At 45.8% G+C, this 13072-nt stretch overlaps 1 protein-coding gene across 2 annotated transcripts in view; it reads right to left on the bottom strand.

Moving 5' to 3' along the window:
- Positions 1-13072, bottom strand: part of LOC113427841 (C-type lectin lectoxin-Phi1) — a 370378-nt gene that overhangs the window by 40306 nt on the left and 317000 nt on the right. The window lies entirely within an intron of this gene.

Genomic DNA, 13072 nt, shown 5'->3' with positions numbered 1-13072 from the left:
CCCAGGGCTCCGGCCATTTGGCCAGATTGCTGGGCCAGGTGGACATTTTGGCCCTTTGCAAAGCCACCATTTTGCGGGGGAATCCGTGGCACGAACCAGCGTCCGAAAGATCCACCCACCCAGTATCCCCCTGCCCAAATAAGGTCTAAAAAGTCAAGAGGGCGGCCGCCTTACCGACATCAACACTGGCCGGGGTTTCAATGGCAGCACCTGGATGGGTTTTGCACCCGTTTGATGGATTGTGGCCCCCATGCAGCGATCGAAGGAGCGGATTTAGTGGCCGGCGTCCACTGGCCCAAATTGCACCACTGCGTGGCAACGGCACCATCGCATCTGGGTTGCAGCAGCTGCAGGCTGCGTTCTCTGCGGTTCTTCTAGAACAGCAAGAAGCGGTTGTGCGTTTACCCTTTGGTTGTAGTAACACAAACGCACCCCCAGTGGGGGCCATTTTAGCCCCAGCGGCCGGAAGCACCCCGCAAGCCACGAGCCAAGGGTCGGTCCACAAAAGGGGCCTCCAGAGCTGGCCACTTTAAGACTGGTGGACTTCAATTCCCAGAATTCCCCAGTCAGCTGGCTGAGGAATTCTGGGAATTGAAGTCCACCAGTCTTAAAAGTGGCCATGTTTGGAGGCCCTGGATGGGGAATTCTGGGAGTTGAAGTCCACTAATCTTAAAAGTTGGCCATGTTTGGAGGCCCTGGCTGAGGAATGATGGGATTTGAAGTCCACTAATCTTAAAATGGTCATGTTTGGGACCTGGATGGGGAATTCTGGGAGTTGAAGTCCACAAGTCTTTAAAGTGGCCATGTTTAGAGGCCCTGGCTGAGGAATTCTGGGATTTGAAGTCCCCAGGTCAAAGTGTTTGGAGAATGTCCAGATGGAGCCTTGCACTGCAATGGACAGATTTCCTAAACTTCCCTTTCATTTACTTCCAGCCAAGTGAGAGGTTTGGGTGCAAATTGAAGGGTGATGGGACCATGTCTGGCATGCCAAGGGAAGAGAATATTTGTGGCTCAGGGCTGAACTGTGGGGTCCTTGTTGCTCTCGGAGCTTGTTTGCTTGTTTGCAGACGTTTCATGACCCAACTAGGTAACACCCCCAGTGCTAGAAGGGAGTGGAGAAGGAGGAGGAGGAGGACTGTGGGGCCCTTGGTGCTTTCTCATCCGTTGCTTTCTTGCAGGCGTTTCATGACCCAACCAGGCAACTTCATCAGGGCTAGAAGAATCGGACTAGAAGTCTTCTAAGCACTGATGGTGCAACCTAGTTGGGTCATGAAACGTCTACAAGAAAGCCACCAAGCTCAGAGAGGAATTATGGGGAATTATGGAAGTCCGCAAGTCTTAAAGTGGCCAAATGTGGAGACCCCCCACTGACTGAGGAATTCTGGGAGTTGAAGTTCACAAATCATAGTTGCCAAGTTTGGAGATTTGCCTGGCTGGGGGATTCTGGGAGTTGAAGTCCACAAGTCTTAAAGTGGTGAAGTTTGGAGACGCCCTGATCTCGGATAATATCTGCCCCCTCCCTCCCTCCTTCCATTGGAGCCTGAAGACCTGACTCTGCCAGTTGGCCCGAGGTGCCAATGGGGCAGTTCCATACGTGAGAGGGGGGGGCTTCTGAATTGATGGCAGAGTCCCCCTCTCTCCCCCCAATTCTCCCCCTGCCGCCATTCTCTGCTCTCCACCTGTCCATCTTTTCCTGATTGTCATATCAATGTATTATTATTGATCGTCATGTTCTTTTCCATGGCTTATTTTGTGGCTCTATTTTTTGACTTCTGTCCTGCATTATACGCTTCTCCTGTCTTTCTTTCCATCGTGGTAAGCTGCCTGGAACGGCCCCATGGCAAGATAGGTGACCAGTCAATCAATCAATCAATTAAATAAATAAATAGAACAAACATCCAGTTGGGCATCTTCACTTTTGGAGATATGTTTTGTTGTTGGTTCGCAAAATGGCCCCACGTTGCACCGTTTCTCCTGCTAAAATTGTGCTCAACTTCTGCCACAGCGCAGACTGTCAGCCCTTCAGAGTAGGCCAGGTTAGGAAAGGAAAGTCATACAGGCTCACCCAGAGGTGGGTATTCAGCCAGTTCTGACCGGTTCTGGAGAACCGGTAGCGGAAATTTTGAGTCGTTCAGAGAACCGGCCATTTCCGCCTCTGACTGGCCCCGCCAATCCCATCTATTCTCTTCCTCCCATTGAGTCCCAATTGATCTGCTAGGTCTTCTTTGGTTGCCCTGCACAGGAGAATGGAGCTAGGAATAGAAAGGGAACTTACCAAATTTGCAGGTGATGCTAAGCTGGCAGGAATAGCCAACACCCAAGAAAATAAGCTGAAGATCCAGAGGGATCTTGACAGACTAGAGCACTGGGCTGTATCTAACAAAATGAAATTCAACGTAGAGAAAAGTAAAGTCCTACACTTAGGCAAGGAAAACCAAAAGTCCACATACAGACTGGGTGAAACCAGGCTCAAAAGCAGGAACTGGGAGAGGGATCTTGGAGTCTTAGTGGACAACCAGCTAAATAGGAGCCAGCAGTGTGCAGCCGTAGCCAAAAAAGCTAATGCAATCCTAATTTGCATTAACAGAGGGACACAAGATCAAGGAAGGTACTAATACCACTCTATAAAGCCTTAGTAAGGGCACACCTAGAGTACTGCATTCAGTTTTGGTCACCACACTACAAAAAATATGTTGGGACTCTAGAAAACGTGCAGAGAAGAGCAACCAGGATGATGAGGGGACTGGAGACTGAAACATACGATGACCGGTTGCAGGAACTGGGCCTGGCTAATCTAGTAAAGAGAAGGACCAGGGGAGACAGGAGAGCATCTTCCAATAGTTGAGGGGCTGCCCCAGAGAGGAGGAAGGGGTCAGGCTATTTTCCAAGGCACCTGAAGGCCAGACAAGGAACAAAGGATGGAAACTGAACAAGGAGAGATTCAACCTGGAAATAAGGAGAAACATTCTGACAGGGAGAACAATCAACCCATGGAACAGAAGTTGCCCTTGGAAGTTGTGGGAGCGCCATCACTTGAGACTTTCAAGAAGAAATTGGACTGCATTTGTCAGAAATGGTGTAGGGTCTCCTGCTTGGGTGGGTGGGGGTTGGACTAGATGACCTACAAGGTCCCTTTCAACTCTGATTATCTGTTATCTGCTGAAAAGCAGGTTAGTGGGGTGGGGAGGGAATGGGGTTTTGCAGTATATCCTTCCCCTGCCACACCCACCAAGCCACACCCACCACATCACGACCACAGAACCGGTAGTAAAAGAAAATTGAATCCCGCCACTGGGTTCACCCTACTTTTAGTTTAAGGTTATAATCCAGATAATCCTCAATTGGTGACTGCCATCGAGCCCAACATTTATGTTGCTCGGCGAGGCAGTTACGAAGCGAGCTTTGCCTCATTTTACGACCTCCCTTTGCCACGGCTGTTAAGGGAATTGCCCGCCGTTGTTAGGTTGGTCACAGGTCAGTAAGCAAATCTGACTTCCCCATTGGCTTTGGCTTGTCGGAAGGTCGCAAAAGGGGATCACGTGAAAAAACCCCGTCCTAAATATGAGTCCGTTGCCAAACGTCTGGATTTTGATCACGTGACCACGGAGATGCTGCCACGTTTGGTTGAAAAAAACGGTCGTTAAGTCTCTTTTGACAATGCCGTCGTAACTTCAAAGGGTCCCTAAATGAACAGTTGTAGGTCAAGAATTCCCTGCACTACTTTCGTATCGCCGTATAAAGTTATAATACTTGAAACTGGCAATGCCAGGGGATGCGCTTCCGTCCTCGGCCCTTTTATCTTCCTGGGAAGTCGGCAGGTCTGGTCTGAGGTGCTTTTTCGGATTATGGTTCTAGCCCAGGCTCGGGATTCTTTTATCCGACTGTCGTCTCAGTTGCAGCTCTTCCCGCTTGTTGCTCAAGGCCCGTCCTTCTGCCCATCAGGCAGACTGAGCCCCTCTGAGCCCCAAACCCCAGTTGGGTTTGCCAGAATGTTCTGACCTAGGCTTCCCCGACAGCATGAAGCCGACTCCTCCTCCCGATAAAACCCCTTTTATTTAGGTTCAAGGGAAGTCCTCTCCAGGAAAGTCCCGGCCAACAGTCTTTCAAGAGATTGCACAACGACAGACTTTTTATCAGACTGGGCGATAGTTGGCAGGCCGATAGCTTCCAAATGCCACGCTGTACCCGAAACTACTTGGCAAGGAGTCACGACCAAATCTTCACCCTCATTAAACGAACTAATTGTCTCCTGCAACCTCCACTCCCCTTTCCCCTTTTATTCCCTATGGGAGGGGCCATTCACTGTCCACCTGTGTCTTTACTCCTGAGTTGACCCTTGTTCCTTAGCTGTTCCCTTCTCCTGGCAGCTCTGCACATGCGCACACTGGGAACAGGCTCCAGCTATTCTTCTGCCCCACTGATCTCCGTCTCTGAAGGCAGCTGATAACTGTCAGACGGCCCTGGCCCCATCTCTGCCTCCGACACAGAGCCCTCATCCGAGCCTCCCCCAGACTCCAGGACTGGCCCATGCTTCTCCCCAACTTCCTCACTGTCCAAATCTTCTGCCAGCTCTGCTGGCCACTGGCAGGCCACAACACAGAAATGCTGTCAGGGCTCTGACATGCACCCCCATTCAAATCATAAGTCTCTAGCCACATTTCTCAGAGTAAAAAAAAATCGATTTATTAGGAGTTGACATGTTGGTGTTTCCTGGTTGCAGCCGACTCTAAGGCACATCCTTCATTTCCCTCTTGACCCTGGTCTTCCCCCCACGCCCTGGATGTATATTCTCCAATGGGACACATCCATAGCCAAGACCCATCAATCAGGCTCTCCAGTAATAATTTTCTGCACCAGAAGCTTCGGTTGCCAAAGCAATTATCTGAAGCATTTAAGGAATGCACTGCTTTCCCCCACTCCCTTTCTGCTGGCCAATAAAAAGACCAAATCGAGTATTTTTCCGTTGACAAATGCTTCTTTTGAGACCCCAATACCTGCTTCCCTGCCAGCACGATATTTGTCACTTCTCGGTGAGACGGGCAGCATGCAAGTCTAATAAACGCCCATTTGCCCACCTCAGTTAGGTGAGTCCAGGGGAGAGGAGGCAGCAGTTCCTGGCACACCTTCCCTGGGCCCTGAAGCTCAGCAGGACCCAGACTCAGATCCTCCACGGACAGGAATCTGGGAGGGCCAAGACCCGAGTTGGACCTAAAGGAAACGTTCCTTGACCTTGGGTTCCCTCCTGCAGAGAGAAATGTGTTGGATGGAGGGTGTGGTGGTAGGAAAGGATAAGAAGAAAGAAAAGCACCAATTTTGAAATAGTGAAGGAAAGAAATCAGTGATGAGAAAGAAAAAGGAAAAGAGAGAGAGAGAGAGAGAAGAAAAAGAAAGGGGGAGGGAGAAAGGAAGAGGAAAGGGGAAAGGAAAGAAAGGAAAAGGGGAAGGGAGCGGAAGGGAAGGGAACAAAAGGAGAGGAGAGGAGGTTGAAGGAAGGAAGGATGGAAGGAGAAAGGGAGGGAGGGAGGAAAGAAGGGGGTGAAGGGAAAGTGAGAGGCAGAGGGAAGGAAGGAAGGAAGGAAGGAAGGAAGGAAGGAAGGAAGGAAGGAAGGAAGGAAGGAAGGAAGGAAGGAAGGAAGGAAGGAAGGAAGGAATGGGTTATGAAGAAGTGATTCTGGTCTCCTTAATAACAGCTACAAGTACATGTATAGTTTACCCTCTCTGTCAGCTGGTGCTCCATTCGAAATCCAAGAAAGAAATACTTAGACTCCATTAATCAGAGAAAAGTTATCTTTTACTGGAAATCAAGTGGTAGCAACAAAAGAATTCTGAATCTGAGGAAATGGGCACGTAAATCACATATACAAAGTAATGGCAACGTTCCCACCCCCAATAGTTCAAATGGTTCTTCCAATTAAAAGTTGTGAATATCATCATGTGGGCATCTCCAGGTGGTGATGAGGCTTCTGTCCGTTGACCTTGGCATAGTTGTAATGATGAGGCAGTCGAGGTGTTTGATCATGATCAATTGAATCATGATGAACTTTATTGGAGTCTAGTCTTGCATTTATACACATTTTTAGTAATCCTCCAACATTGGTTAACTCTGGTTTCTGCTTAACTTTCGTTACTGTTCAGCATAGTAACTAACGCAATTAATTATCTCTAGTCAAAGTCCAACATATGTTTACTTCCTCTCTCTAATCCTCCTTTACATTAGTGACTTTGTTTGCCTGAGTTGTATTTGCTTGGAAACGTTCTTTATCTGAGGTTTGCCATTCAAGATAAGAAATTCCTGCAATTACAACGCTACATGGCATAGTTTGATAAAGGTTTGCAGCTGCGCATAGCATAGAAGAGAAAGCTAAGCAAGGAATAGAAACCTAAGCAAGAATGTACTCCCCCCGCCCCCAGTTTATACAGTTATGATTTGTAACACCTCCAGCTCACTTCCCATAATTTTCCCCCTTCCTCCCCCCGTTACTTATGACAGCCGAAAGATGCAAAGCAAAGGGAGAAAATCTTGAAGGCTGACACTCTCTAAGGTTACAACACTTCCTCCTTCTTCTTCTTCTTCTTCTTCTTCTTCTTCTTCTTCTTCTTCTTCTTCTTCTTCTTCTTCTTCTTCTTCTTCTTCTTCTTCTTCTTCTTCTTCTTCTTCTTCTTCTTCTTCTTCTTCTTCTTCTTCTTCTTCTTCTTCTTCTTCTTCTTCTTCTTCTTCTTCTTCTTGTAATCTACCCTTTTTAATCCTCACATCTATAAAACCACAAGTTCATTTTTTTGTTGTTGTTTCGAGAAAGGAAGAAAAAAAATTCCACCAGGGCTTCCAGTCACCAATGCATGAATTCTTCTCCTTTTTCTAGTAAGCTGCTGATCCAGTTCTACAGAGGAATGATTTGAGTCTGTCATCTGCACCCCTATAACTGTCTGGTTTGGTTCTGCAACCCAACAGGACAGACACAGACTGCAGAGAGTAATTAGGAGTGCAGAAAAAACCATGGCTACCAACCTGCCTTCCATGGAGGATCTGTATCCTGTGAAAATATCTACAGATCCCTCACATCCTGGACACGAACTGTTTCAACTCCTTCCCTCAAAACGACACTATAGAGCACCACACACCAGAACAACTAGACACAAGGGGAGTTTTTTCCCCAATGCCATCACTCTGCTAAACAAATAATCCCCTCAACACTGTCCAGCTATTACAAAGTCTGCACTACTATTACTATTAATCTTCTCATCACTCCTTATCGCCCATCCCCTCCCAGTTGTGACTTTATCAGTGGTGGGATTCAAAAATTTTTACTAGCAGTTCTGTGGGCGTGGCTTGGTGGGCGTGACAGGGGAAGGATACTATAAAATCTCCAGTCAGAAGTGGCATTTTCCGGTTCTCTGAACTACTCAAAATTTCCACACCAGTTCTCCAGAACTGGCCAGGACCTGCTGAATACCACCTCTGGACTGCATGCCGGTAACTTTGTCACTTGTATCCTTACGATTTATATTGACTGTTTCCTCGTATGATTTGATTGCTTATTTGTACCCTATGTCTATTATTAAGTGTTGTACCTGATTATTCTTGACTCTTGACAAATGTATCTTTTCTTTTTATGTGCACTGGGAGCATTTGCACCAAGACAAATTCCTCGAGTGTCCAATCACACTTGGCCATTAAAGAATTCTATTCTATTCTATTCTATTCTATTCTATTCTATTCTATTCTATTCTATTCTATTCTATTCTATTCTATTCTATTCTATTCTAATTTCTATTCTATTCTATTCTCTATCCCGTTCCATCCCATCCCATCCCATCCCATTCTATTTAAATTCTATTCCTATATCCTTTTATTCTAACTGTATCCTATGACTATTATTAAGTGTTGTACCTGATGATTCTTGACTCTTGACGAATGTATCTTTTCTTCTTATGTGCACTGGGAGCATTTGCACCAAGACAAATTCCTCGAGTGTCCAATCACACTTGGCCATTAAAGAATTCATTCGTTCAGTCATCCATACAGCGAGTCCATTTCTCCATCTCTGCCAATGTCCTCATCCTCACCAGCCACCAGTCCATGGTTGGGCGGGGGGCATCTAATAATCTTGGGAAAGACTCATTTAGAGGCTGCAAAAAAAGCCTTTTTGTTGGTTGGTGATTTTGTCTGAGGCCACAGGACAATCTTTGTCCCAATTTGCTATGCCAAACCACAAACAATCCAGGTTTCTTGGTCTGGGCCAGTTAGGGGAACCTGTTGCCTGTTAACACTGAATGCTTTTGGTGGGGGGGGGTGATTTATTTGTTTGTTCAATTTCTCTAATCGCTCATTGCTCAATGAACAATCCCAGGGAGGGAGTTTCCAATTCAGAACATACTGTCAACTCACCAAATATTTCTAGGGGCTTTTTAGAGTGGCCAACGGAAAGGGAAGGGAGGAAAGGGGTTTGAAAGAGCAGTGCGGCAGCTTGGAAACCAAAAGTGCATTCCATAAATGTTTTCAAAGATAGTAACTAGGTGACTGAAGTTTCTGCCGCGCAAAATTCTAACTGGAGAGCTTGATTGATGACTCTGGGCTATGGAGGTGTCCCATTGGAGAATATGAATTGAGATACACCCAGGGGGTGGGGGAAAACCAGGGTCAAGGATGACAAAGAATGATGTGCTTCAGAGTCACCCAGGCAGTGCCGGACATGTTAACTCCCAATAAATCCTTTTGAAGTTCTGGAAGTTTGGCTCGAGGCTCATGATTTAAATGGGGGGGTCACTGCCGGAATCCTGACACATACATTGCAATTAAAAATTAAAAATGAAATATGTGGTTTTTTTTCCAAGACACTTTTTAATGTCTTATTTATTATGAGGATTTTTTTTCTTTAAAAAAAAAATGTTTTAGTGTTTCGCCTTTTAACTTTCCTGGAATAAACTAAATATTATTACAGGCAATCCTCGACAAACATCCATAATGGAGCCCAGCATTTCTGTGGTTAAGTGAGGCATTTGTTAAGGGAGTTTTATGCCCTGTTTTATGACCTTTCCTGCCACCGTTGTTAAACGAATCACTGCAGTTGTGACACAATTAAATTGTGGCTTCCCCATTGGCTAGGATTGTCTGAAGGCTGCTGCCCTGCCCTTGTCGGAGTCTGACTCCAAGGAGGAAGATGAACAGCCGACAGGGAATGGAAGTGTGGCTCCGTTGTCTGTGGAGCAAACTGGGGAAGGGCAAAGTCCGTCTGGGCAGAACAGGAGAGAGGTAGAACAAGGGAGAGGGGGTTCAGAGGAAGACCCAGGCCCACCCCCTCTTCATCCTAGGGCACGCAGGGAGGAACGGAGAAGGGAGCAACGTGGGTTGCATGGCTTACGGGGGAAGAAAGGGCCCTGATTCCCTTCATTAGCTGCAGCTGGGAAGAGAGTTTAAAAGAAATGCAAGTTGAGAGTGGCGTCTGCTGGAAACAAACGTGAGTTTATCTTTGCTTATCTGCGTTCCTGGCGTCTTCCCAACCGTGTTGAGTTATTGCCATGCCTTCACATCTGGAATTCCTTCCCTTGCCCTGTTGGACTAATTACCTCCTTTTGCCTTGATTGGACTTATAGTTACAGTTGTTTGTTGACCACGTTGTGGACTTGATTCTCTGCAGCCAAAGGCTGTTCCTGGGAGAGTTTTTCTCCAGCCCAGAAGGTAACCAGGACATTGGGGGCAAAGTTGGAGCTAATAAAAGGACTCCCACTGATTATCTGACTGGGTTGCCTTCGTGCCACGCCCCTTTGGGTCATCACAGGTGCAAAAGAGGAAATCACGTGACCCTGGGACACGGCGGACCGTCATAAATACGAGTCAGTGATCAAGGATCTGGATTTTGATCACATGACCAAGGAGTTTCTACAAAAAGTGTGAAAAAAAACAGTCATAAGTCACTTTTTTCAGTGCTGTTGAAACTTTGAACAGTCACTAAATGAATTGTTGTAAGTTGAGGACTATCTGTATCATAAAAATTTTTTTTAAAACATCTTAAAACAAGAACATATTTAAAAAACAAACTAAAATGTAAACTAAGGTGTGAGTATCTCAGAACCTGGCTGATCATTGAAGGCTTGGAAGCTACACAAACAGGGGTCACTTCAGGACATGGGAAAATTAAGGTCAGTGGCCTCACTGGTTCACTGCCCTTTATTGCTTTTTAAAGGCCTGGAGGCAAAGGGCAAGGCAGGGTGGGCTCCCTGGCATTTGAGGGGCTGCCACAGGGAGGAGGAAGGGGGTCAAGCTACTTTCCAAGGCACCTGAAGGCCAGACAAGGAACAGTGGATGGAAACTTAACAAGGAGAGATTCAACCTGGAAATAAGGAGAAACTTTCTGACAGGGAGAACAATCAACTCATGGAACAGAAGTTGCCTTTGGAAGTTGTGGGAGTTTCATTACTTTCAAGTAGAGACTGGACAGCCATCGGTCGGAAATGGTGTAGGGTCTCTTGCTTGGGTATGGGGGGGTTGGACTAGATGACCTACAAGGTCCCTATTCTGTTATTATTCTGTTATTCAGAAGATGTGGGAGCATCATCACTAGAAGCTTTCAAGAAGAGATTGGACTCTCATTTGTCAGAAATGGTGTAGGGTCTCCCGCTTTGGCGGAGGGTTGGACTAGATGACCTATAAGGTCCCTTCCAACTCCGTCAATCTGTATTTAAAGTCACAGCATCTCCTCTCCTCTAACCCAGGGCTGGGGGCTGCCCCACTCACCCCGCGAGGTAGAACAGAATGACAGAGACCTCCTGGTAGGAAGCCAATTGGCAATCCTAAGGCAACCCTCAGGGGGTTAAAATTAACTTTCCCCTTTTAAATAACATCATCATCATCATCAGCCTTAGCCACAAATTGCATGAGGGCAAAGATTCAGCATGTCACCACCAACAGCAAATGCCGCCTCTGTAAGGAGAAAGATGAAACAGTTGACCATTTAATCAGTGGATGCAGCCAAATTTCACAAACTGACTACCTAGAATGCCATAACCATTCACTGGAAACTGTGCCAAAAGTTTGAATTTGAGTCTAGTAACAACTACTGGGAACATCAGGTTGAGCAGGTTCTGGAGAATGAAAAAGTCAAGATCTTGTGGGACTTCAGAATTTAGACGGACAGGCACTTGGCCCACAACACGCCTGACATAACAATAGTTGAGAAGAAAAAGGGTTTGGTTCATTGACATTGCAATATCTGGGGATGCATGAATTGTAGACATGCAGCAAGAAAAAAAAATGACAAAATATCGGGAGTTACAAATTGAAGTTGAGCGACTTTGGAAAAAGAAATCGTGTGTTATTGTACCAATTGTAATTGGTGCCCTTGGAGCCATATCTAAAGGGATACCTCGCTATTTGGAAATTCTGAATTTATCAGACTTGAATACCCTGATTCTACAAAAAAACCCACCCTACTTAGAACAGCTGATATCCTCCGATGCTACCTGAACCCGTTCCTAGATCCTTGGTTAGGACTTGAGCTGTTGAGCTACTAACCAGCCCCAAAGGCTGTGAATCTCACCAAAGATTTAATAATAATAATAATAATAATAATAATAATAATAATAATAATAATAATAATAATAATAATAATAATAATAATACAGACTGACAAAGTTTTGGAGCACAACACCCCGGATATCACGATTGTGGAGAAGAAAAAAGTGTGGATCGTCGACATGGCCATACCTGGTGACAGCAGAATCGACAAGAAACAACTTGAAAAAGTCACCAGATATCAGGACTTGAGAATCGAACTGCAGAGACTCTGGCATAGACCAGTGCAGGTGGTTCCAGTGGTACTGGGCACACTGGGTGCTGTGCCTAAGACCTAGGCAAGCACTTAAAAACAATTGGCGCTGACAAGATCACCCTTGGTCAGCTGCAGAAGGCCACCTTACTGGGATCCGCTCGCATGATCCGCCGATACAAGCAAGCTAAGGCCGAATATAAGAGGAGAATTGAAGATTGCTTTCTCAGTAATAACATGAGGCAGGTTTGGCAGGGGTTCAACAACTAACGAACTATAAAGCAAAAAAGGTCTCTTCGGATGGTAGTGCGGCGGTGGTTGAGGAGCTGAACAACTTTTTGCTCGATTTGAGATCCATCAAACTGAAACTGTCCCTTTGCCATCATCTACTCAGCAGAGCCTCCCCTTCATTGTGAATGAGCAGGATGTGAGGCAGAAAATGAAGGCGGTTAATTCCAGAAAGTCAGCTGGGCCCGACTCAATTCCTGGTCGGGTGGTAAAAGACTGTGCTGATCAGTTAGCTGGGGTATGGACCGAAATTTTTAATCGATCCTTGACACAATGTGTGGTTCCTGTTTGTCTCAAGGTTTCCACCATCGTTCCACTGCCTAAAAAGTTGCCCACAAATGGTCCGAGCGACTATAGGCGGTGGCACTAACTTCCATCTTAATGAAGTGCTTTGAGCAGCTAGTTCGAAATTATATTATCTCCTGCCTTCCCGATTCCTTTGATGGGCTTCAGTTTGCTTACAAAGAAAATAGATCAACCGAGGATGCAATTATTACTGTGCTTCACATGGCCTTATCCCATTTGGAAACACCGGGAATTATGTAAGAATGTTGTTCGCAGATTTTAGTTCTGCTTTCAATACCACCATACCGCACAGATTAATAGCCAAGCTCAAAGATCTAGATCTTCCAGATTCTATTTGTTTATGGATATTGGACTTTTTAACAAATCGTCCACAAAGAGTTAAACTGAATGATTATATTTCTACTGTCAAGACACTTAGCATTGGCACTCCACAAGGTTGTGTCCTTAGTCCACTACTGTTCTCCATCTATTCATCTGATTGCACAAATAAACATCCCAACAATAGGATAATGAAATTTGCAGACGATACTACGCTTGTAGGACTTATTTCTGGGGATGATGAGTCTGCATATCGGGATGAGGTACTACAGCTATCCGTTGGTGCAAGAATAATAATCTTCTATTTAATATTAAGAAGACCAAGGAGGTTATAGTGGACTATAGGAAAAAAAGAGCAGACATTCAGCCACTGTATATAGAGGGAGTTCGTGTGGAAC

The sequence above is a fragment of the Notechis scutatus genome, chromosome 6 (genome assembly GCF_049901735.1).
Source record: "Notechis scutatus isolate UNSWTSFEM ecotype Mainland chromosome 6, rNotScu1.2, whole genome shotgun sequence".
Lineage (NCBI taxonomy): Eukaryota > Metazoa > Chordata > Lepidosauria > Squamata > Elapidae > Notechis > Notechis scutatus.
This window is presented reverse-complemented; position numbering and strand designations above follow the sequence as displayed.